The sequence below is a fragment of the Rhinatrema bivittatum genome, chromosome 1, assembly GCF_901001135.1.
Source record: "Rhinatrema bivittatum chromosome 1, aRhiBiv1.1, whole genome shotgun sequence".
In the NCBI taxonomy this organism is placed as follows: domain Eukaryota; kingdom Metazoa; phylum Chordata; class Amphibia; order Gymnophiona; family Rhinatrematidae; genus Rhinatrema; species Rhinatrema bivittatum.
The window spans coordinates 631,281,597-631,305,862 of record NC_042615.1 but is presented as its reverse complement, the minus strand read 5'-3'; positions in this window follow the sequence as shown (position 1 = coordinate 631,305,862).

Genomic DNA, 24,266 nt, shown 5'->3' with positions numbered 1-24,266 from the left:
GTCCTGGCAAGCTCCTCCCAGGGAGTTGCCTTCTACCTCCAGTATTTAAGGACTTTCTGTTCACTGTGTCTTTGCCTTCGGATTGGGTTACACAGTTGCCTGTGGCCTCTCCCGATCCAGGTCCTCCGTGACGCCGACTCCTGCTTGTCGTCAGCATGCCTTGACTCCGACTCCTGCTTGTCTTCAGCCTGCCTTGACTCCGGTCCGTGACTATGACTCCTGCTTGTCTTCAGCCTGCCTTGACTCCGGTCCGTGACTCCGACTCCTGCTTGTCTTCAGCCTGCCTTGACTCCGGTCCGTGACTCCGACTCCTGCTTGTCTTCAGCCTGCCTTGACTCTGGTCTGTGACTCCGACTCCTGCTTGTCTTCAGCCTGCCTTGACTCCGGTCCGTGACTCCGACTCCTGCTTGTCTTCGCCTTCGGATTGTGCATTACAGTTGTCTGTAACCTTGCCAGTCCAGGTCCTCCATGTTTCCTGCTGCTTGCTGTTCCTGATATCCAGTGTCTCTGCCTTGATGTCGGTCTCTGACCCTGCCTAGATGTTTGTTCCTGTGCCTGCCAGCCGTAAGGGCTTCGGATGTGAGTTTCCCAGCATCGGAGTCCTGTTCGCCTGGGTCTTCCCCGCGCCCTCCTTCTCAGCGTGGTCCGCGACCAGCCTTCAGGCTGTGTAGGGCGCGTCTGGGACAGGGTGGTCCGCGACTCAGTCCCACGGGTGGGCTGAGTAGGGCGCCCTGATGGACAGTGCAATGTTCCCGTCCAGCCTTGTCTCCAGTGTCTGCTTCAGCCCTTGTCCGGATGTCTACCTGTCTCTGCCTTGACCTGGTTCCTGAGCCTTCTGTCCTGTTGGGCCCTGGAGTGGCCAACAGGAGGGATTCGTCCCACGGGCTCTTGAGCTTCTGCCAGCCGAGGGGGCTTCGGATGTGAGTATCCCAGCATCGGAGTTCCTGCTCGCCTGGGCCTTTCCTGTGTCTCGCTTCAGCCCTTGACCTGATGTCTCCGTCTTGCTTCTGCCCCGTCTGATGTCTTCTGCTAAGGACTCTGTCTGCCCTCGCCTCTGTCCGGCCTGCTGCCCATTGCTGTTCCCTACGGCAGGTCCGAAAGGGCCGGGAACAGTCGGAGGACCATTCACTAGTCAACTTCCCCGTGTTGGCTACCATGGGCATGCAGGTCCGGCTGAGGGCCGGACTCCCTGTTTCTGTTCCTGCCTGCCTGGCTCACCATGCCTGCTCAGCTCACCTCCCACGGTGTGGCCTTGGGCTCCTCCTGGGGTCCTGCCGTGGCCCAAGGGCTCACCACCCGCCCGAGACGACCGCGCCCGCGCGCGCTCGTAACAGCTATAGCCTTTGCTTTTCTAATCTTCCTTATCTTCTAAGAAGTCTTCTTACAATTAGAAAAGCAAACCTGAGTACACTGAAGCTTTGAGCAAAAGCTTTATTGATTATATTTTCAGTGTTTTTACGCAACTCCACTGGCTGCTTTTTATTGTGATGGCATCGTTAGGTTATACTTAGGCAACTGTTGAGTTTTGTGTCCCTGCACAGTGTGCACACACCCACTCTTCATTTTCCCCAAATATCTGAAGAGCCCCCAAGATTACTATAAGATACTCATAATCCCATAACATTCAAATTAATAGAGAAACAAAAAAAAAAAACCCAGATGGAAAAAAGAAAACCATGACGAGGGTCTCCCCTCCCCCTTGGATTAAAAGCACTGCATACAGCAATCAGAAGATCAAATCAAAATTGTTTCAACTGTGTGCAAAGTAATTGAGAACATATTTGAATGACAATCGAAACAATAGAATCCTTTTTCAGATAGATCGCTGACTGTATTTTACAAGAGTTTATTTTCAATTTATCAGTTGTGCTGAGAAGCATTAAATGCTTCGGTTCTTAGATTAAAATGTTTATTCTCATGGGTTCGGGGTGTCTAATTTAACAATAAATTCCTGCTGTTTTGTTCAGTATGTTACAGCTTGTGTTACATGGCAACCATACATTACATAGGGTGAGGTTTGCCCTTCTGTCTATGTTTTGCCACTGGTGGCAATTTCCTAACATCTTTTGGATGCTAAACAAACCAATTAGGGAATCTGTTGCTCTTCCCTGCTGTTCAGTCAGAATGTTCAGTGATAATATAAAGAAAAATGTGTAAACTTTTCAAAACAATGTTTGCAAACTGATTCAATAAACCTATAAGGATTTTTATGGGTTTGCAAAATCATTTGCCAAAATTTGTTTCACTGTACTTATTTATTTTATTTCATTAATTTTTTTGTGAAACTGTAGTGCAGATTTCTGTGATTCGGTAAATTCACATCATATTTTGAATGACTTCATCAACTCATGAAAATCCACAGCAGAGATATTGAATATGTATTTCTGAAAGTTTTCACATAGAAAAGGAAATTTCCAAAAAATAGATCAACAACTGTCATGCAGATGATTGAATGAACCGCATCAGAAAGCCTGACAATGTGCCTCTTATTTCAAAGGCCATCCAGACAGCTCAACCATTTGCGGTATTGGTTTATATATTTTTTTCATGCATTTAAAAACAATCCACTTTTTTGAATGCAATGACTGTGGCTCTACAATGGCTGGTGGCTCTACAAGGGCCAGTGTTTCACATGAAATGCTTCCTCAGGAGCAGTGTAGTCATTTGAAACCCTTCTTCCTTATCAATAATTACTGCAGGACTCCTCGTCTCAGCTACTCTAGAATAGTTGAGGGTGGAAATTTCTCAGCTCTTTTCTTTTTTGATTTCTGAAAGTTATCACATATGCCTCAAATTTCAGCACATGTTCTTGGAATGTCCCAGATTTGTCAACAGAAATTCAAATGACATTTTCCTGGTAAATCATGAGGAAAATCCAAAAATCTTGACAGACTTAGTTAGTCTCTAAAATTTCCCTGAAAGAATTTGTATGTTAAATGTTTTGCTCATCCCTTGACATAAGGAGGTCCACATTCAGTCACTGTCCAGATAGCAAAGTTAACCAAACTTATCCACCTAACTTTGGAGTTATATTCAATAGTGCAACTGTATTATTGAATATAGCCAGCTATCTTAAAGTTAGCTGGCTAATATTATCTGGCTAATTTTAGGACAGCACTTTGGCCAGACCAGACTTAATGGGTCATTCATTTATCAAATTGCGTTAGAGCATTATCACAGGTGTTAGGGTCTTAATGTCCGCGATAATGCCAAACCGCATACAATAAATACCGCATCACAAATGCTAATTTTTAATTTGTATTCAAGTGGGAGGAGTTTGGGTGGAGTAAATGGAAATGAGGATCAGTTAGCATGGCGTACAATAGAGTAGCGCTCAGCAACGCAGGTTTTAATGCCGGAAATAACTACACCTTTTTCCTGTGTGTTGTGCCTGCATTGCTGTGCGTTACTGGCCAGAAATTTTTTTATCTCAAATTGCGGTTTGGGAAGGGAAAAGGTAGAAGGGAGAGGGAGAGGAGAGGGGAAGGGAGGGGAGGGGGGAACTTCTAAGGAGGCTCACTTATATCTGAACTTTTTATACCACTGTAAAAGGGGGCATTATGAACTTGGGGTGAGGTTTGGCGTGTGAGGTAGGATTTGGGGGTAACTGCGCTGTTTGTTCGTATGATTGTGCATGTAAAAATGTCCCCCAAAACCCATCTCACCCCCAAACTTCACCCCAAGTTAAAAGGGTTCCCTCTTACAGTGGTATAAATAGTAAACTTACATGTTGGCCTCTCTCTCTCTCTCACTCTCTTCCTCTTTTCCTCTCTCCCTCTCCCTCCCTCCCTCCCCTGCCCATATCGGCATTTGCAGTAAAAACCTTTTTGGTCAGTAGTGCCTGCGGTGGATTAATTAGCGTGCGATGCAAAAAATAGCACAGGTGTGATAAATGTATCCCGTGTTGTGGAAATTACCTAGGCAATGAAGGAGCAGGGAAATTAGCCAAACCACGCCCCTTTTTTATCACGGGTGCTATTTTTGCTATATTTATAGCAAAATGATGAATCTAGGCCTTAGCCAGCTATTCAGATTTAGCTGCATAAGTTATACGGCTAAACTAGATATGTCATAGAACAGGTCTAAACGTTGCCGTTTAGTCTAATATAGCTAAATGCTCAATTATACCCGTATATTCAGTGGCATAGACGTGCCGCTGAATATTAGGGGTGTGCATTCGTTTTGAACTTAAATGTAAAACGCAACTTTTTTTTTTTTTTAACTTAAAAAAGTGATGAGGCGTAAACGATCGGATTTCCAACTTATTCAACATAGCTATGTTGAATACGTTGGAAATCGCGATTGTTGATCTAAATAAAAATTTAAACCTCTCACCCTCCTTAATCCCCCCCCCCAAGACTTACCACAACTCCCCAAGCTGGCCAAAAGTTCCGTGAGGGTCCGGGAGCGGACGCGCGGGGAATCACGTGACGTCGGCGTCACAGAGTGACGCCGACGTCACATGGTCCATCGCGGTTCCGCTCCCGGACTCCTCGTTGGACCCAAACGGCACTTTTGGCCAGCTTGGGGGGGCCTCCTGACCCCCCCCCCAAGCTGGCCAAAAGTGCCTTTTGGGCCCAATGAGGGGTCTGGGAGCGGACCCGAGGGGAATCACGTGGCGCCGACGTCACGTGATTCCCCTCGGGTTTGCTCCCGGACCCCTCGTTGGGCCCAAAAGGAACTTTGGCCAGCTTGGGGGGGCCTCCTGACCCCCCCAAGCTGGCCAAAAGTGCCTTTTGGGCCCAACGAGGGTCCGGGAGCGGACCCGAGGGGAATCACGTGACGCCGCGTCACTCCGACGTGACGCCGACCTCATGTGCTCCTTGCAAAGGAGTTCAGAAATGGCGTCCTGACCCCGCTGGACCACCAGGGAGTTTTGGTAAGTCTTGGGGGGGGGGATTAAGGCGGGTGAGGGGTTTAAATTTTTATTTGCACATATGGACATAGACTCAACTTATGGAATTCTCCATATGTCCATATTGACCGCAAATGACCCCCCCTTTCGACTTATGGACTTATGAACTTAAACTTTTGGTCTGCACATCCCTACTGAATATACATCACAACTTAGCCAAATAAGCTCTAAATGGCTAAGTTACTTAACTGGCCAGTTTTTATTGACCCCAAAGAAGTGAATTTTAAAAGCTGGGTGCACCAAAATTGGAAGATGAGCGTGCATATAAGACATGTGCATGTCCTGCCAATTTTAAAAGCCACCTACATCTGCGCACAACTCCTGATTTGTGAGTATCTCAATTGGAACAAAAATGGATGTGGGGTGGGACTATGAGATGTGCCCGCAAGTACCTAAGCACCTGGTCATGCGCCCAGCTCCAGTGCTGTGTAACTTTATTTCTGCTATGGAGGAGATGTAAGTTTAAAAAAAAAAAAAAAAAAGATATCTGTGAGGGTTTTGAGGAATCTTGGGTAACTGGGGAGGAGTGCAGGTTAAATAACCAGAGGGGTTTTGCGGTTCCAGCTCTAGACTGGGCAAACTGGTGGACCAACTGATTAAACTGGTTATGGCATGGACATGCACCTGTTATAAATTCCCCCACTTGTGTGGCTTAAACCTGACTTTGTGCAGCTCTGCGTGCCCACTTAGAAAACTGGGCGCACACATACATTCATTGCTGCATCTTTAGACGCATGCCAACACCTGTCTATATGTGCGCCCATGTGCGCGTTTGAAGGTTACCGTCCTTGAACTTAGTACAAAAGTTGCACACTCAGAAGAATCAGTACAGTGACACTAATTTTTCTACTCAAAGAAAGGAAGCTGCCCCCTGTCACAGTTGCTGCTCACACTGCACAGGCTGCAGGAGAAATCAGTCTCTCTCTCGCTCTCTCTGTTTCTTACAGACACTGCCATACATTGCCTGCCTGCTATAGAAGAAAAGTACAGCCGTACTCTTCTGAAATGCAGTTAATTTAATTGAGTTTTTAGTTTATATTCCACCTTTCATGACTGCATTCAAGTAGTGTAGGTATTTCCCCAGGGGCGTGAAAATCTAAGGGGCTCATTTACAAAGGCCTTTTAGGCTGTCTGCCTGGCTGGGGTTTTCAGGGTCTGGGGGAGGATCCTAAGAGGATACGGGTCAGGGCGACAAAAGGGTAGAGAGGGGAATGGGAGAGAATCTTATTATGAAATTAAAACAAACAGAAATGGAGGAGGTGGAGGTTCACCTGCATATCTTATAATTTTATTTTTTAATTCTTTGGAGGGTTTTGGGGGAGGGGGAGTGTTCGGCCCAACAAGGCCAGCTATGAAATATTGGAGAGGGTGTGGTTATCAGGCCGCAGACCCGCAGCACACTTTATTTTAATACAGTGCCATTTAACTGGCTATGTTTTGGGGAATATACCCAGTTAAGTGATGTTATCTGACTACACAAGGCCAGTTAACTTTAAAACCTAACTGGTTACACTCATACATAGCCTATTAGGCTTTTAAGCTATCTGGCTATATGGCAAGCATAATGAGCAGAACGTTTATCCAGCTGAATATCCGGGACAAGTTATATGGCTAAGTTTAACCAGAAAGCTTGTCCACTTGCTAGTTTATGCTCACCTTTATTAATTTAGAAGATGTATTGTCCACAGGTCCTAAATAATTGCTCTTGATGGATTACAATCTTTAAACATAAAATCATACATTTGAATGCATAGGTAAACAAAACCTCTTGGGGCTGGGCATATGCATGAAGAGAAAACAATGCCTACTAACACAAAAAACTCACAACTACATCTTCCAGCAAAAACAAAATTTGCAACCTGTATGTCACCTAACTAATCTGAAAACATGTACCTGAAGACTGGAGGATAGCAAATGTAACCCCAATATTTAAAAAGGGCTCCAGGGGCGATCCGGGAAACTACAGACCGGTTAGCCTGACTTCAGTGCCAGGAAAAATAGTGGAAAGTGTTCTAAACATCAAAATCACAGAACATATAGAAAGACATGGTTTAATGGAACAAAGTCAGCATGGCTTTACCCAGGGCAAGTCTTGCCTCACAAATCTGCTTCACTTTTTTGAAGGAGTTAATAAACTTGTGGATAAAGGTGAACCGGTAGATATAGTATACTTGGATTTTCAGAAGGCGTTTGACAAAGTTCCTCATGAGAGGCTTCTAGGAAAAGTAAAAAGTCATGGGATAGGTGGCGATGTCCTTTCGTGGATTGCAAACTGGCTAAAAGACAGGAAACAGAGAGTAGGATTAAATGGGCAATTTTCTCAGTGGAAGGGAGTGGACAGTGGAGTGCCTCAGGGATCTGTATTGGGACCCTTACTGTTCAATATATTTATAAATGATCTGGAAAGATATACGACGAGTGAGATAATCAAATTTGCAGATGACACAAAATTGTTCAGAGTAGTTAAATCACAAGCAGATTGTGATAAATTGCAGGAAGACCTTGTGAGACTGGAAAATTGGGCATCCAAATGGCGGATGAAATTTAATGTGGATAAGTGCAAGGTGATGCATATAGGGAAAAATAACCCATGCTATAATTACACAATGTTGGGTTCCATATTAGGTGCTACAACCCAAGAAAGAGATTTAGGTGTCATAGTGGATAACACATTGAAATTGTCGGTGCAGTGTGCTGCGGCAGTCAAAAAAGCAAACAGAATGTTGGGAATTATTAGAAAAGGAATGGTGAATAAAACGGAAAATGTCATAATGCCTCTGTATCACTCCATGGTGAGACCGCACCTTGAATACTGTGTACAATTCTGGTCGCCACATCTCAAAAAAGATATAATTGCGATGGAGAAGGTACAGAGAAGGGCTCCCAAAATGATAAGGGGAATGGAACAACTCCCCTATGAGGAAAGACTAAAGAGGTTAGGACTTTTCAGCTTGGAGAAGAGACGACTGAGGGGGGATATGATAGAGGTGTTTAAAATCATGAGAGGTCTAGAACGGGTAGATGTGAATCGGTTATTTACTCTTTCGGATAGTAGAAAGACTAGGGGGCACTCCATGAAGTTAGCATGGGGCACATTTAAAACTAATCGGAGAAAGTTCTTTTTTACTCAACGCACAATTAAACTCTGGAATTTGTTGCCAGAGAATGTGGTTAGTGCAGTTAGTATAGCTGTGTTTAAAAAAGTATTGGATACGTTCTTGGAGAAGTCCATTACCTGCTATTAAGTTCACTTAGAGAATAGCCACTGTCATTAGTAATGGTTACATGGAATAGACTTAGTTTTTGGGTACTTGTCAGGTTCTTATGGCCTGGTTTGACCACTGTTGGAAACAGGATGCTGGGCTTGATGGACCCTTGGTCTGACCCAGTATGGCATTTTCTTATGTTCTTATGTTCTAATTAAACAAGAGCTGGAAAAAAAAATCTGAATAATCACCGCTGTGCAAATACTTGCTCAAAAAATAGAAGAAATCTGTTTCCAAACAAATTTCAAGTGGGAGATCATTCCAAGAATAGGGCCTACAACATAAAATGATCTGCAGTGCAGCTCTGACAGACAAAAATCCTTAAGTGCTGGGGCCAGAGAACCTGACCTGAGCAGGGAATCTTAGCAAATGCACCAGTGGTATTATGCCACAATGGACTTCGGATAGTTAGTAGCCTCACCTCTAATGGTTCTCTGAATGTGAGGATCAAGATTTTAAATGTTGCTGTCCATTATATAGATAGCCAATGAAGGGCTCTCAAGATGGGGGGAGATCCATTAATAGTAAGTGCATTGGCAATCATTTGAGTCATCATGGTTTGAATAAGCTGTGAAAAGTTTACGTTGTGCCTGTCATAATCGGATACAGGCAGAGTGCTGGCAAAAAGGTAGGATAGCCTGGACTGAAATCCAAACTTCATTAGAGGGGATAGCTGAATAAACAGCACTTCAGAGCAGATTACATTCAGGTACTATAAGTATTTCCCTATCCTGATTACAGTCTAAGGACTAGGTTTATCAATCTGTTGTAAGTATTGCATGTGATAGGAAAAGGGGCATGTTTTATGGTAATAGCCTAATTACTACAAAGTGTGTTAACGTTTGAGAGCAAGAGACTATCTATAAGCCCTGTGTAGTAGTTAGCTATTTATATCTCTATAGGAAGCCCACTTAGTAAGTCATGGTGAGGTTTAGATAGTAATGTAGTGCCATAACGTCAAGCTAGGTTGAGAGAACATTGTTCAAATCTCATCGTTGTGTGAGAGAGAGAGATAATCTAGCTATAAGGCCCTTGTTATAAGGCCCACACAACGATGAGATTTGAACAATGTTCTCTTTCAAACATTGTCAGATCTCATCATTGTGTGAGTTTCCTCACTCCAAAGGACATAAAATCTTCACAAGAATGTACTGTTCTGTTCATACATTTCACTCTGAAGTCCTTCAAGCTAGGTTGAGAGAACATTGTTCAAATCTCATCATTGTGTTCTGTTCGTACAGCTCACTCTCACCTCATTTACTAGTTTGGACATATCACAATGTACTTAATTTAATACCTTCTTAAGGCTTCTCTTTTTCCAGCTGAACCAGCTTCCAAGTTCAAGGTCCTTGTTATTATGTAACTTTTTGCTTCTCTGCTCTTGTCTCTTTCCACAAAATTTGCTCCTTATGTTATGTTACGTTATACTGATCTACCCCTGTTCGATGTAAACCGACCTGATATGGTATTCAACCTTGAAGGTCGGTATAGAAAAATGTTAAATAAATAAATAAATAAAAGTGGCCCCTAACCCTTACACTAATACCTAAACCTCACCTTGAGTTACTAGGTGGGCCTCATATAGAGGTATAAATACCTAACTACTATATGGGCCTTATAGCTAGATTCTCTCTCTCTCTCTCTCTCTCTCTCTCTCTCTCTCTCTCTCTCTCTCTCTCTCCATATCAGGCCCTCCCCAGCCTAAAAATGCCCAAAACAGAATTTGTGAAAAAAAATTGCATTATGGGCAAGGTGTAGTTAATTATGGCTTTGCAGAAATCCCACCCCTTTTAAAAATTTGCATCAGAACATGCATTATGGTGTATGGTGCTTATCCCATGCATTAAGGCATTTTTCACATGCAAAAATACTATTTGATAAATGATGCTGTAAGTTTGTACCTTTGGCAATGGAGGGTAAACTGACTTGCCCAGGGTCACAAGGAACTACAGCAGATATTGAATCCTGGTCTTCTGGTTTATAGCCCACTGCTCAAACCACTAGGTTACTCCTCCACTCAAAAACAAGTTTTTGACATATGCCCATTATGGAAGGGAAAGGAGAGTGTGATGAGTGTTTAGGTTAGTGGCTAGAGGATCTAATACTGGGGAGTGGACAATGATATTGGTTCAAGGCCAAAGTGAACAACAATGACAGTAAAAGAGCACTCCCCGCTGGTTCCAAATAAAAACAATTTGTATTGACAAAAAACAAACTCGACCTAGTACAAAGTTGCAGACAACACAAAGTGATGATAATAATGTGAAAAAAATGAGGCAATGGATGTTTCTTAATCTTAGACAGACATATAAATGCTTATGAACAATGTGGTAGCAGTAAAAGCCCTCTAAACTCAATCAGAGAAGTATTTACCCAGCAACTCCTGAAGAGGGCACGCTGGTGATGCAGACTCTAGAAAAGTCTTCTAGACAAAGAGCCTTTTAAAGGAAGTACAGTCAATAAAGCCTGACTATCTGAGAATGCCCCAAGAGATGCTACCCAACAGCACCCTTCAGACACTAGCCATACTTGCAATGGAACCCAGCATCTGATGGCAAACAAGCACTTGAATGTGGCAACCCAGGGGAATAGAAAACGGTCCTGCATCTTCCTCTTTATCAGTATCCTCGTATGTCTTTGGTCGTGCTCCAAGCCAGATTTCTTTTTTCTTTCTTTCTTTCATTCCATTCAATATTCCACCTTTCCCTAGGAAAGTTAAAAGGCAGATAACAAAAAAATAATGTAAATTTCAGTGTATATATTTAGGATGGGAGAGAGGATATAAGGAACAATTAAACTTGGAATTGAACACTGCAAAACTGAATAGGAGCAACACATGATGCAGTTTTATAGTACAGGGAGGATACCTAATAATAAGATAAGCAAACATACATAATAAAGCAGAACTCTGTTTTCATAGTAAGTTGGGCAAGATGCAGAGGAAGAATCTGCAGAATAGCCAAGTTTTGATTTTTTTTTTTTTAAGAAAGAAGAGTAGCAGGTTTTCTTCTGTAAGTCCTGTGGGATATTGTTCCACAAGATGGGTGTGATGAAACTGAATGCACAAAGCCTTCCTGTAACTAGTGAACGGCTGGATAAAATGGCCTGTTGGGAGGACCGAAGTTCCCTAATTGATGTGTATGTAGGCCAGGATTGAGACAGGTATGCTGCTGCTAGTTGGTTCAGGCGTTTGAAAACAATACAAATTACTTTAAATTTTACCCTGCTTTCCATAGGGATCTAATGGAGCTTATCCAGGATAAGTGTCATATGGTTGTTTGTATTTGGCCCCTGCCAAAAGCCTCACTACTGTGTTTTGCACAGTTGTAGGCACCTTCAGACAAACTCTTCACCAAGGACAGGACAGGAAATGGCCTTCTTGGTCACAATTCTTCAGCTCCACAGTCATAATTTGAAATGTCATGATTGACAGTTTATAAAAATAAAATATTGCTATTATCATTAGTAGTAATAGTAGTAGTAGTATTAATTGTGGCGCTTTCTCACTTTAGGGCTTGGGAAGGCTTCTTGCCTGCCAGCAATGACTGGTCCCTGACAGATCTAACTCTTTCCATTTGGGTCCTGAGGCCACTCCGATGGGAGTTGCTTTGGATTGTGGGAAAGTAAAAGAAATTAACATGTCCTGCTGTGGACCTCAGTAGCCAACAGCGGGGAACATTTGAGGTCAAGAATACCATTGTTGATATCTTTGGATATCAACAGCTTACCTCCATGATTAAGAGTGAGTTGGCTATTGTTGTAGGAAAGATTGTGGAACTGGTTGCAACTGTGTAGGAGAACTCTAATTGGCTCGAGGGGCTTGAGACCAGGATGGAAGAGGTTGAGATATCTGCCACTGAGGCCAGCAGAAAGATGGAAAAGCATGATAGCTTGCTTTGGCATTGGAAAAAATAGAGGATCTTGGAATCATGGGCACCACTGCAATATAAGGCTGGTTGGATTCCCAGAGGGTGAGGAGGGGTGTAACCTGATTGCATTCTTTGAGCAATGGTTCCCTGAAACTTTGGGCCTGGAGGTAAAGGGAAGCTGAGTTAAAATTGAAAAAGCACATCAGGTGTTTGCTGCCCCCCCCCCCCAGGGCCAGGTGGCCGTCCGTGCATAGCCTTGGTTATATTATATGCTCCAGGATGTTAACCTTGAATCTTTCCTTTTCAGTAGGAAACATGATAATGCTCCTCTTGTTTTAGTACCCAGTTGGGCTTGGGGGGTATGTTGAGCTAATGTGAAAGGGGCTGGGCTGTAGGGGCTGGGTGATCATGGTGGGGTGGGGGCTGAGTTAGTCATGTTTGTATTGCTTCAATGTCCTAATGTTCTGGAGGTGCGGTGTCTGGGGTTGTTTGTACTGAGTAGGTATTGGGGGGGGGGGGGGGGAGATGTTGAGATGTTTCAGATCATTGGATCCACCCCTTAGATCCCAATTTATTTCCCATCTGAGGGGCTATGGATCAGTTGTGTGGGGAGAGGGTTTTGGTTCCAGTTGGGGCTTCTCCTAGTTGCCCTATTGGTTAAGGATTGTTGGGAAGTTGGATTTGGCCTGGTGTTGCTGAGGGTGGTTTCTGTTTGGTTGGGAGGGGGTAAAAAAGGCATACAGGGTGCAGGTCCTGTCTATTACTTTACATCTTGAATTTTATAGGTGGGGGCAATTGTGCTGTAATTGTGCCCTTTTTTGCTCATAGGCCCTGATAGATATAATCTCTGCTGGTCTAATGCTCTGGGGTAGCTCTCCTCCAAAAATGGCGCAGGCCATCCAGTGCTCCTACCATGTGACAGGGGCCGGCCAATGGCACGGATACCCTGTCACATGATAAGGGCAAAGGGCCATCGGCGCCATTTTGATTAGTGGCAGCCGATGGCCCGGGAGCGGGAGATCGGGCCCGGGAGCGGGAGATCGCTCCCGTGACCCCCACTGGACAACCAGGTACCTGTAAAAAGTTTTTTGGGGGGTCGGGAGGGTGGGGGAAACAAAGGGTTTAGTTTTAATGGGTCGGGGTGGGTTTAGGGGTTATTTTTGTGTGCTGTTTTTCCTGCCCTCCCCCAAAATGATAAGAGAACCCCCCCGATCAATATCGTGGGGTTTTCCTATCGTTTCGGGGGAGCCCCTGATTTCTGACAATTTTGAAAATATCGACGATATTTTCAATTGTCCGAAGCCCGATTCACATCCCTAAAATGGGGTACTTTTGGAAGAGGTTTGGATAATGATTTGGTAAACATGTTTCACATTGAGGATGTCTAAGAGACAACAACATCCGCTAGCATGGGATTATATGTTTTTCTCGCCCAGACATGCAACATATAGCAGAATTGATTATTTTGTGTGTACTCCCAATCTTTTCTCTATAGTAATGGATAATGAAATTTTGCCTTGCATGATCTCAGATCATCATCCAATTCAAGTCCAACTCCAATTTTATCCTCCAAAGCCCCGGGTTTATATATGGAGATTAAATGCCTCTCTCCTGGGTGATAAAGAATTTCCAAATTTGGTGGCAAACACAATTATGGAGTTTAATGGGTTTAATCCTGCAGTGGATTATGAACTTGGCCTTCATTGGATGGCCTTTAAGGCTTTCTTGCAAGACAGAATTATAGCTTATGCGAGCCATAATGAAAATGGATGAGCTTTCTGCTGACATTGCAGAACTTGAGGAAAGGCACAAGTTGAAATTATCTAATTCGGCAAAAACAAATGCACGTCTCTATTCGGCAATGGTCCGCAGAGCGGGGTACACCGAAGCTGGTCTCTCCATGGAGGTGATTCGGCAATGGTCTTCAAAGTGGGGTACACCGAAGAGGTTCCTCAGTAGAAATGAAAATAGCAAAGGTCCGCAGGGCGGAGTACTCACTCAATGAAGAGGCGAGGGATCCAGAGCCAGCCCCAGGGAGCAAGGCAGCCAGCAGTCCTAGGTGCAAGGCCCTCCGAGGAGTGGATATCCAGAGACAAGAGAGTGCCCCCGAGGAGCAGGTACCCGGGACGTCTCACGCCATGGAAGAAGCACTGGAGTCGGAACTCTTGAAATGAGTGTAGCAGTTTCAGCAATGAGGGAACTCGTTGCCAAGTCATAGGTAGGCAGGGCCAGCTGGCTTAAGAGTCCAAGGAAGCTGATGTCATCTGAGGGGGACGCCCCTGAGGTTCCCACCATGACGTGCATAAGACTGGCCCAAGAGCGCGCGCGCACGCCTAGGGTATCCCAAGGGTAAGATGGCAGTTGGCAGCATCCACGCTGTCCTGGAGGGCCTGGGAACAGAGGTAGGTAGGCCGGCAATAGCTGGTGGAGGCCTCAAGACCACCCAAGGAAGAAGGAGCTGAGAAGAAAGAGGTGAGCAACAGCGGTCGCAGCTGTCTGTGACTGATGGGCATAACAGAAAGATCATATAAGTGATACCACTATGGTGCCGCTTTGAAGCCGTGGTACTTCTTCCATGGCAGCACCCTATGCAGCACACCAGTCAATTGGCTCTAAAGTTGATCCTTCCAGAAACAATGAGCATTTTAAATACCATGCAATGCCTACTGAGAAGATGAGAAAGCTGATGATAATGGTGGTTAAGGCAGGAAATAGTAATAAAAAAAAAAGGAAACATGGTAAGAGAACAGCTCTCCTATGAGGAAAGGCTGAAGAGGTTAGGGCTGTTCAGCTTGGAGAAGAGATGGCTGAGGGGGGATATGATAGAGGTCTTTAAGATCATGAGAGGTCTTGAATGAGTAGATGTGAATCGGTTATTTACACTTTCGAATAATAGAAGGACTAGGGGGCATTCAATGAAGTTAGCAAGTGGCACATTTAAGACTAATCAGAGAAAATTATTTTTCACTCATCGCACAATAAAGCTCTGGAATTTGTTGCCAGAGGATGTGGTTAGTGCAGTTAGTGTAGCTGGGTTCAAAAAAGGTTTGGATAAGTTCTTGGAGGAGAAGTCCATTAACTGCTATTAGTCAAGTTTACTTAGGGAATAGCCACTGCTATTAATTGCATCAGTAGCATGGGATCTTCTTAGTGTTTGGGTAATTGCCAGATTCTTGTGGCCTGGTTTGGCCTCTGTTGGAAACAGGATGCTGGGCTTGATGGACCCTTGGTCTGACCCAGCATGGCAATTTCTTAGGTTCTTATGCACTTAATATGATTTCTCCGTCGCTCTTCTTAACTTGTTCCTTTTTTTCTCCCTTAGTCTTTACTTTCTCTCTGCCCTTCCTTCCTCCTTCCTTCTAGCCTGCTCCCCTTCCCCCACCCCCGTTCTTTGTAATTTTCCATTCTTTATAGTTAATTGTAAACCGGTATGATGTTTTCTACGAATGTCGGTGTATAAAAGTTCATAAATAAATAAATAAATAAACTGGGGTCCCTTGGGAATTTTCTTTCTTGATGGGAGGCAAGCTAGGGTTCTGTAATTAAAATTTTCATTCTTCAGGTGTCTACTCAAGGGAGGAGGTTGATAAGATGAATCAAATTAAGCACTGTCTAAGGTAGCTTGAATTATAATCTTTGTTATCATTAATATTAATTGAAACCACACTGAATTTAGTTATAACATAAAGTTCAACAATTTCATTTAAACTGCATTTCCTTACACTGGCATATCTGGTTGGATTTATTAATTTAGAGAGGCTCATCAATTCATTCAGTTCTTCAGCATGCAGGGCCAAATTTCAAATAGCCAACATAGTTGCAAAATATACAGGTACTTTTACTGCATTAACCTTAACTTTACTAGGGTAAATTATGCACGCTAAAATCACCTATATTTGTGTGGGCAGCCAAAGGGAGGAGAGGTTTAGTAAAATGGCACATATAGAGATGAATTTTAAAAGCTGGGCATGTGCCAAAATCTGGAGATGTGTGCACATATAGGACAAGCCGCCTACATGTGCGCACATCTTCCACCATGTGGTGGGGGCAGGGCGGGGCCAAAAGAGGTGCATGCAAGTACCTACACTCCGAGGTGTGCCCAGGTCCAGTGCCGCATAAGTTTACTTCTGCTATGCAGGAGGTATAAGTTAAAAAAAATACAGGCATCTCTGAGGGGTTTAAGGGGTCTGGGGTAACTGGGGGGAGTGCAGGCTAAAGAACCAGGGGGGGGGGGGTTTGGAAGATCTAGCTCTAGACTGGGTGAACTGGTAGATGAACTGGTGAAACTGGTCATGGTGTGGACGACGCATGCCTGTTATAAAATTCCCCCGCTTGCGCAGCTCAAACCCATCTTTACATGACTGTCTGTGCCCACGTGCAAAACTGGGCGCACACATAGGTGCACCTAGGCTAGTTTATAACATATGTACCTATGTGCGTGTACAATATTAAATTGCCACGTCTCTGGGCACGGAGCGACACTCATGCATCCATGTGCGCCTGCACACCTGTTTGAAAGTTAACGTCCCTCTTTTGATAATCATGTGCATGGTTCTCATTCCCTAACCTAAACATGCCTTTGGGAATGCCTCTTTTTAACCTGGTTAAAGTGCATGCACTGTGGAAGTCCAGGAATACTTTTAGGTGGGCAAAGGAGGGAAAAGTTCAAATATGTAATTTTACCAGGGTAAATCAGTATTTACCTGAGTAACTGGCTTTGAAAATTTCACTTCAACATCAAAATCTTCGTCAAATAATACAACAGTTTATTCTGTTTATTATTTTCAGTGTAGAGTAAATATAAAATACCAGACTGAATGAAGAAATCAAAATGATGTCCCACTAATGCAGACATATGAAACACGGTCTTGTGTAAGGGAGTGGATTTTTTCATTTGGCAAAAGTCATTTTTATTTGCTAAAGAAAAAAATCTAAAAAAATGGACACTGGCCTATAATTAATTGTAAGGCAATGAAGATTATATGATACTGGGAATGCCTAATATGAGGGCACATTAGATGGTCCCTATTAATGTAAGAAGGAATTGTGGGCCAGATTTTCTAATCTACGCCCGATTTTATAACATGTGTGCACAGCTGCGCATGTTATAAAATCCGGGGTCGGCAGGCGCAAGGGAGTGCACACTTGTTCACCTTGCGTGCGCTGAGCCCTAGGGGAGCCCCGATGGCTTTCCCTGTTCCCTCCACCCCCCCCCCCCCCGCACCTTCTCCTCCCTTCCCCTTATCTAACCCGATCCCCAGCCCTACCTAAATCCCCCCCTAACTTTATTATTTAAGTTGCACCTGCCTTTGGCAGGCGTAGGTTGCGCACGCCAGACAAGATTCCCCGGCCAAGCAGGCCTTCGGAGGCCTCTGGCCATGCCCCTGCCCTGGACTGCCCATGTTCCACCCCTTTTTTCAAGCCCTGGGACATACGGGCATCCCGGGGCTTGCACGCGTCACCGAGCCTATGCAAAATAGGCTCGACGCGCACAGGAGTGGGTTTTTGGGGTTACGCGCGTAACCCTTTGAAAATCCACCCCTAATTGCATTGGTGATTTGACAATTTCACACCTTATTCCTTTCATTGTCTCAATTCCAATCTTCACAAAAGGCCCTCTTTTCCTTCTCACTCCAACTTCTGCCAAACTGAACTGCACAAGATTAAGAATCTTCAGCTGCTTTGCTTCCAAGATCAGGAATGAGGTTCCTTTATCCATCTGCCAGGAACCAAACTACCTCGCTTTCCAGCAAAAATCCAAGGCATGGCTATTCAACCAGGACTTTCCCCAGCTTAGGAATATTAAAGTTTTTCCACACACTTGGTCCTTATGCCATACAATGGCACTCACTGTTCACTACATTTAACCATATTATACCTGTCTAATTCTTAATTTTGAGACCAAGCCTAGCAAAAAGTGGAATAACAAATGTTTGTAAATAAATAAATCTACACATCCAACTACCCCAACCAGAGGAATTTATTTATCAATACCACTCTCAACAACTATTTTGGGAAATTGTATCAGACAAAACAATGTGCTTTTACAGTCATCTGGCTCTTGCCTGCAATGGGCTGCAACCAGTATCGTGTAGATGGCACACACGGTTACCTCCCTAAGGGGAGATGAGGAACATCATTGGTTTAAAAGGATAAGGTTCTAGATGGGAGGGGTTGAGCGATGGGCGCCATCTTTGAATTTGAGTGCTGATGAAAAGAGCCGGGTGCGGCCGTGAATTGAAAGTAAGTCGCGTTTGCATAGTTATGATTCATTAGAAAGTTTATTGAAATATTTGTATGCAGAAATAAGAAGATAAATGTGTTTTATGCATAGAAGAAATTCCCTGAAGAAGGCGGGTGTAACCGCTGAAACATCGCCGATGTCAGGAGGCACACAAGTGTGTGTATAATGGCACTTGAATACAACAACGCAGTAAGATAGTGACTGAAGCGCAAGCAGGGCGTGACAGTGAAGGCAACATCGAAGCAAAAAGGAAAAAGAATAATTGGAGCACTTAGGTGTTAGGTAATAGTTCAGATCAGTATCTTAAAAAAGTGGTTTTAGAGTTTGGGTCACGTGAGTGGGTTTTAACAAAATGCAAAAAAGGTTTGAAAAAAGTTGATGGGAAAGAGTAAATGATGTAACCATGTGTGCCATCTAAGAGTTATTTATTTATTTATTTATTTATTCTTATATACCGATATTAGTTGGGACATCATATCGGTTTACATCAAAACATACAGAATGGAAAATACATAGAACAGGGTGATGGGGGGAGGGAGAAAAGGAACAATGAGATTAGGTATGAAAAGAGCATAGGAATGAGGCTACTCGGAAACAGCTGAGAGCCAGAAGAATAACATTGGTTTAAATATGTGACAACAACTTTGTACAAGGGTTCAGGGTGTATTTGCAGGGGGGGGGGGGATATTATTGCTGGTAGGCTTGTTTGAAAAGCCAGGTTTTTAAGTTGGCTCTAAATTTAGGGGTGCAAGTCTCGAGCCGGAGGTTGGAGGGTAAGGAGTTCCAGAGCGTGGGGCCAGCAATAGATAGGACTCGGTCCTTTGTGGAGGTAAGGTGTGCTTTTTTTAGTGAGGGAACGTGGAGGGTTCCATTATTGGAGGCTCTGGTGGATTTGTTAGATTGTATGGGGCGGAACGGGTCAGCGAACCAATTTGAGTTATGTGTGTGAATAGCTTTGTGAGTCAGTTTAGGGTTTTATATAAAATACGAGAGGGGATTGGGAGCCAGTGCAAATTCTTGAGGAGGGGTGTGACATGATCATATTTGCGGGCGTTAGAAATGGTTCTCGCTACTGCATTCTGCAGCATTTGGAGGGGTTTTATTGATGGGTAGGGGAGGCCCAGGAAGAGGGAATTGCAGTAGTCCATTTTTGCTGAGAGGGTGGCTTGGGTGACAGTGCGAAAATCATTGGCATGAAGTAAGGGTTTTAGTTTCTTCAATACGTTGAGTTTGAAGAAACCATCCTTAAGGATTAGGTTGATATGTTTTTTTAGGTTCAGCTGTTGGTCATTCTGAACCCCTAGGTTTCGTACACAGGGCTGCCTAGTAAATATATCGTAGGCGGGATCATTTGTGATGGCAGGTTTGGGGGGTGAGTGTTGTGATATGAGGAGTAGTTCCATTTTGGATGTGTTTAGAGCTAGGTGAAGGTCGGAGAGGAGAGCATTGATAGATGCAAGACAATTTTTCCAGAAGTCCAAAGCGTTTTTCAGTTGCTATTTTATAAGAAATTTACATGATTATATGAGGCAACTTGTTCATGCAATTTTACAGCTGCTAGTTAATCAGCACACTTGATATCAGACTCATCTGTTGTCTGCTATTGGTTAGGAGGGAGGTCTGAGTGAACTGGGGGGAGTTCACAGTAAAGAACTAGGAGGGTTTCGATAATGTGGAGAAAGACTGGGTGAACTGGTTGAGGTATAGGCAAATTGGTGACTTCAGTTATGCACACATGTTTTAAAATATATCAGCTTTCATGTATAAATCAGGGTTTTATGTGACCAAGTTATAATTTTTTTCAGGTAGAAAATAAACACACATATGTTGTTAAAATAGGTAAGGAAAGCATGTGCTTTCAATGCATTGCAGGTATTCAAACATATGCATGTATGTTGAAGGGTAGATATATACATATTTTATAATCTGCACATACCTGATACATGCAGGTTATAAAATACTGTAGTAGATCTCCTGGTTGAAATATATGCAAATATATGGGGCCATGCAGAGATCTTTGAATATTACCCTCATTATTTGTGCTTCTATCTATAGACTATATACTATATGATTCTTTCTTATTGATAAATCACATGCTTATGTACATGCTTAGTATATGACAGCCGATAAAGACCCAATGGTCCATCCAGTCTGACCAGCAAGTTGTTTAGGGTAGTAACTACTAGAGATGTGATTCGGCCGAACCTTTTGGTTAGGCCTTCGTTATCAGCCTGTTGCAGGAAATTTTGTTTTCCCACGGTTCAGGCCGATTTTATTTTGTCTGCCCCCCGAAATGATGCCCGAAACCTGCCCCAACCATTCAGATAACCCCCCTCCCAAAACCCACCCCAACCCTTCAAATTTAATTAATTGCAACCCTCAAACCTCCTGACCCCCCAAGACTTGCTGACCCCCCTCCCAAGACTTACCGAAAGTCTCTTGTGGTCCAGCGAGGTCCCGGGAGCAATCTCCCCTCTCGGGCCATTGGCTGCCACTAATCAAAATGGTGTCGATGGCCCTTTGCCCTTACCATGTGACAGGGCTACCAGTGCCATTGGCCAGCCTCTGTCACATGGTAGGAGCAATGGACAGCCAACACCATCTTAAATCACCCCATGGTCTCTCCCAATCCATGCACATCAGATTTTTGCCTCCCATCAGGTTCAGCTCCTTTGGCTTATTGCATCCCAAATATAGGACTGCATTTTTTGGCATTGAATCCTAGCTGCTAAACCTTTGACCACTTCTCAAGTTTTTTTGGATCGTGTTTCATTCCTTCAAATCCTTCAGGGATGTCCACTCTGTTGCAGATCTTAGTGTCATCTGCTAAAAAATAAACCTTCCCATCTAACCCCTCTTCAATATCGCTTACAAAATTTTAAACAGAACAAGATCCAGAACTGACCCTTGAGAAAATACACTTATTACTGTTCTCTCTTCAGAAGAGGTTCCATTTACCATTGCGAGCTGTTGTCTGTCAGTCAACCAATTTGTAATCCATTCCACCACCTTGGGACCCACTCCCAGGACACATGTGATTTTATTAATAAGCATCCTGACTAGTGAGCAATACACACCTCAGATAAAAGATTAAATTGGGGAGATAGCTTCTCTTTTTCAGGCTTTTAAAATATAGGTGTGACTAAGAAGCAGTGGTTAAGAAGGGCTGAGAAAGTCTGCACTATGGGAATAGTTTATCTAATCTGACCAGCCTTCAGAGTACTGGGAGATGACCAACTAAAAGGCCTCAACAGACAGTAATTCTGTACTCATGAGTTTCGCATACATTTACAAAATACACAGTATTATGGAATTATTCTGATCTGCATAAGAAGAGAAACAGCTCTGCTCATTTTAATTATAAGATTTTAAATAAGTCTGGAAACACATTGAACCATGCTTGCCTTATCTGATCACAGTAATCAGAGAACCTGGAACACAAAGTAGATTTGAGGAAAAACGTATGTACCATAATCAGTCAGTTTGTACAAAAACAGTCGTAAGTTTTAAATATCTATTTTATGTTCTTGCTTGCATCTGGCAAATCTGGATAACAAAGGATAGAAGTTAAATTCAGAAAAAAATAATAGGGTGCCATAACAAATGTATTTGGTTTGTGTGATTTACCTGTATGAGAGTTTGAACCCATAAGAAAGGAAATAGAAGGAAATACAAGAGCTTACAGAGTTAACACAGACTTAAATAGAAAAAAGGTCAAAGGAGTACAGAAATAAACATACAGAAATAAACATACAGAAATAAACATACTTGCAGACTATTTACGCTACCAAAGTTCCTTGTAAAATGTGAACACGAATAATGTTATAATAATATTATATGTTTGTTAAATACTATTGTTACTTTCACTGTTCCTTGTAATAATGTTCAATAGTTGATTGTTATTGTTCTATGTTCTATGTAAAAAACCCCAGTCTAATCTCCCAGACCAGGGCAACCTTTTCGTTACTTGTAAACTGGACTGATTTGTATTGCATACAGGAATTCCAGTATATAAAAATTAAAAATAAATAAATAAATAAATAAAATAAATACCCGTAAATACATATTTTTGTATTAAATAAGATGAACCTGTATAAAAAAAAAAGAAAAGGAGAAAAGTATTAGCATTTGTTTCTATATCAGTTTTTCTGAATGTGAATCAATTTCCCATATTGAACATCATTTACCATCCAGCAAAAGAGTTAAATACTTATTTAAATTGTCTGGATTTTTAGACAATTGTTTGTTTCCATCATATATCCTCCATCCTACCTGGAGTAGTATGACATTTCTTTTATTGTCTTTCCTCCCAACCTCCAGGAGCACCGTAGACCATATGTAACCCCATTCCCGGGTGTGGACTGCACTCCAATGGGGCCATAGAAGAATTTATAAGTTCTTTGGGGCAGGAACCCAGGCTAGCTCTCCAGCTTCCCTTCCTTCCCAGGGTGTAGGCTCTTTCGACTGGGAGAATGAAAGGAGTCCTCTCGGTTCCCAGTGCAGGGTGACTAACTCTCCCTCTGGAATCCCCTGGGTTAGGGAAATTCTGATACTCTGGGTGCCGAAGAAATCAAAGGAGCCACTGTGCTAGTGTCCAAATAAATCTTTACTGTTGCAAATAAGATGGCACTGTTCTGATCCACAGCACCACTAAATATGCTTTTTACAGGATTTTCCTCACTCTGTGCAGTAATATGTGTTGCCACTGTCCAGGGAACTACTACCCTCCAGGGTTTTGGAAAAAAAATAGTCACAGTTGGGCAGGACACCCTTCCGGATGGCCAGAATACTAAGTTGCTACACAGAGAGTCAAACATCTCTCTCACCCCAGGCTTCACTGAAGCACCGGATGGGTAGTTCCACGGATATTAGGCTTTGCCTTTACTCACTATTAGATGATTTAAACCTTCTCTGTTCTTATGCAGTCCTTGTCCTTGCTCTTTAAATCCCTGGTGGGATGGATCTCTTGGAGCAGGATTAGCAGTGCTCCCCACAGGAAGGAAAGGAAGTCAGAACTTCCAACCTGGATCTTGAAATTAGGTTTACAAAACTGAAGATAACTCCAGGGTGGCTCACAGCAAATCACTGGCACCTCCTTCCTCACTGAGGAAATGGGGGACACGTTTTCCCTAACCTGCCAGGCCCAGATCTGCGCCCTGAGCCTAGGAGCTGAACAGGCTCCAGCGAAGTCCCTACACTCAAAAAGGTAAAAGTCCAACAAATGCACTCAGAGGGATCTCCCACCAGACAGGTTGTGTACTGGTTAAGCAGAAACCCTCCTGGCCCTGGCCAAGACCACCAAACGGGGCTTGCTTTGCTAAAACTGGCTGGGCCTTGTAAAACAATAAAAACTAAGCTCCTATCTCTCTCTGAACTCTGTTCTAAGCTCAAAGGACTGCCTCCTGAGCTGTAGCAAGGGCGTGGTTATATACTGTTAGAAAAGGAGTGGCCATTCCACACCCCGCAGAAGGAGGGGCTGAATGTGAAAGGATCCTCTTACTCTAGCTAATTGATGCACTAACCCAGGGCTTACTGGTAACTCGAGATGTGCTCAGGTTTCACATATAAGTTTATCCATCTGTTAATAGACACGGTACGGAGGTGAGATTATGGGGGCTGAGGTGGGGGGGGGGGGGGGGGAACGCTATATACCTCTGGGAAAGGCATCAGAATCCACAGAACATTCCATCATTTACCATCAAAAGCCCCACTGCGCCACCGTGGTCCAAGCAAGCAGTGGGAGGGCAACCACATGTATGTGCTTGCCACACTAGCTGGTTTGTATTAGTTTCTTGTCCTTAGTTTGAGCCAAAATCTCAGTCAGATCATGACCAGTGTATTTCCTCCACCAATTTTGTAAGCTAGTAATGTCATGAGGGAGTCTACATATTGGGCCGGATTTTCAAGGATTTACGCGCATGGGGGAGGGGGGGTTTACGCGCGCTGGGCCTATTTTAAAAAGGCCCGGTGAC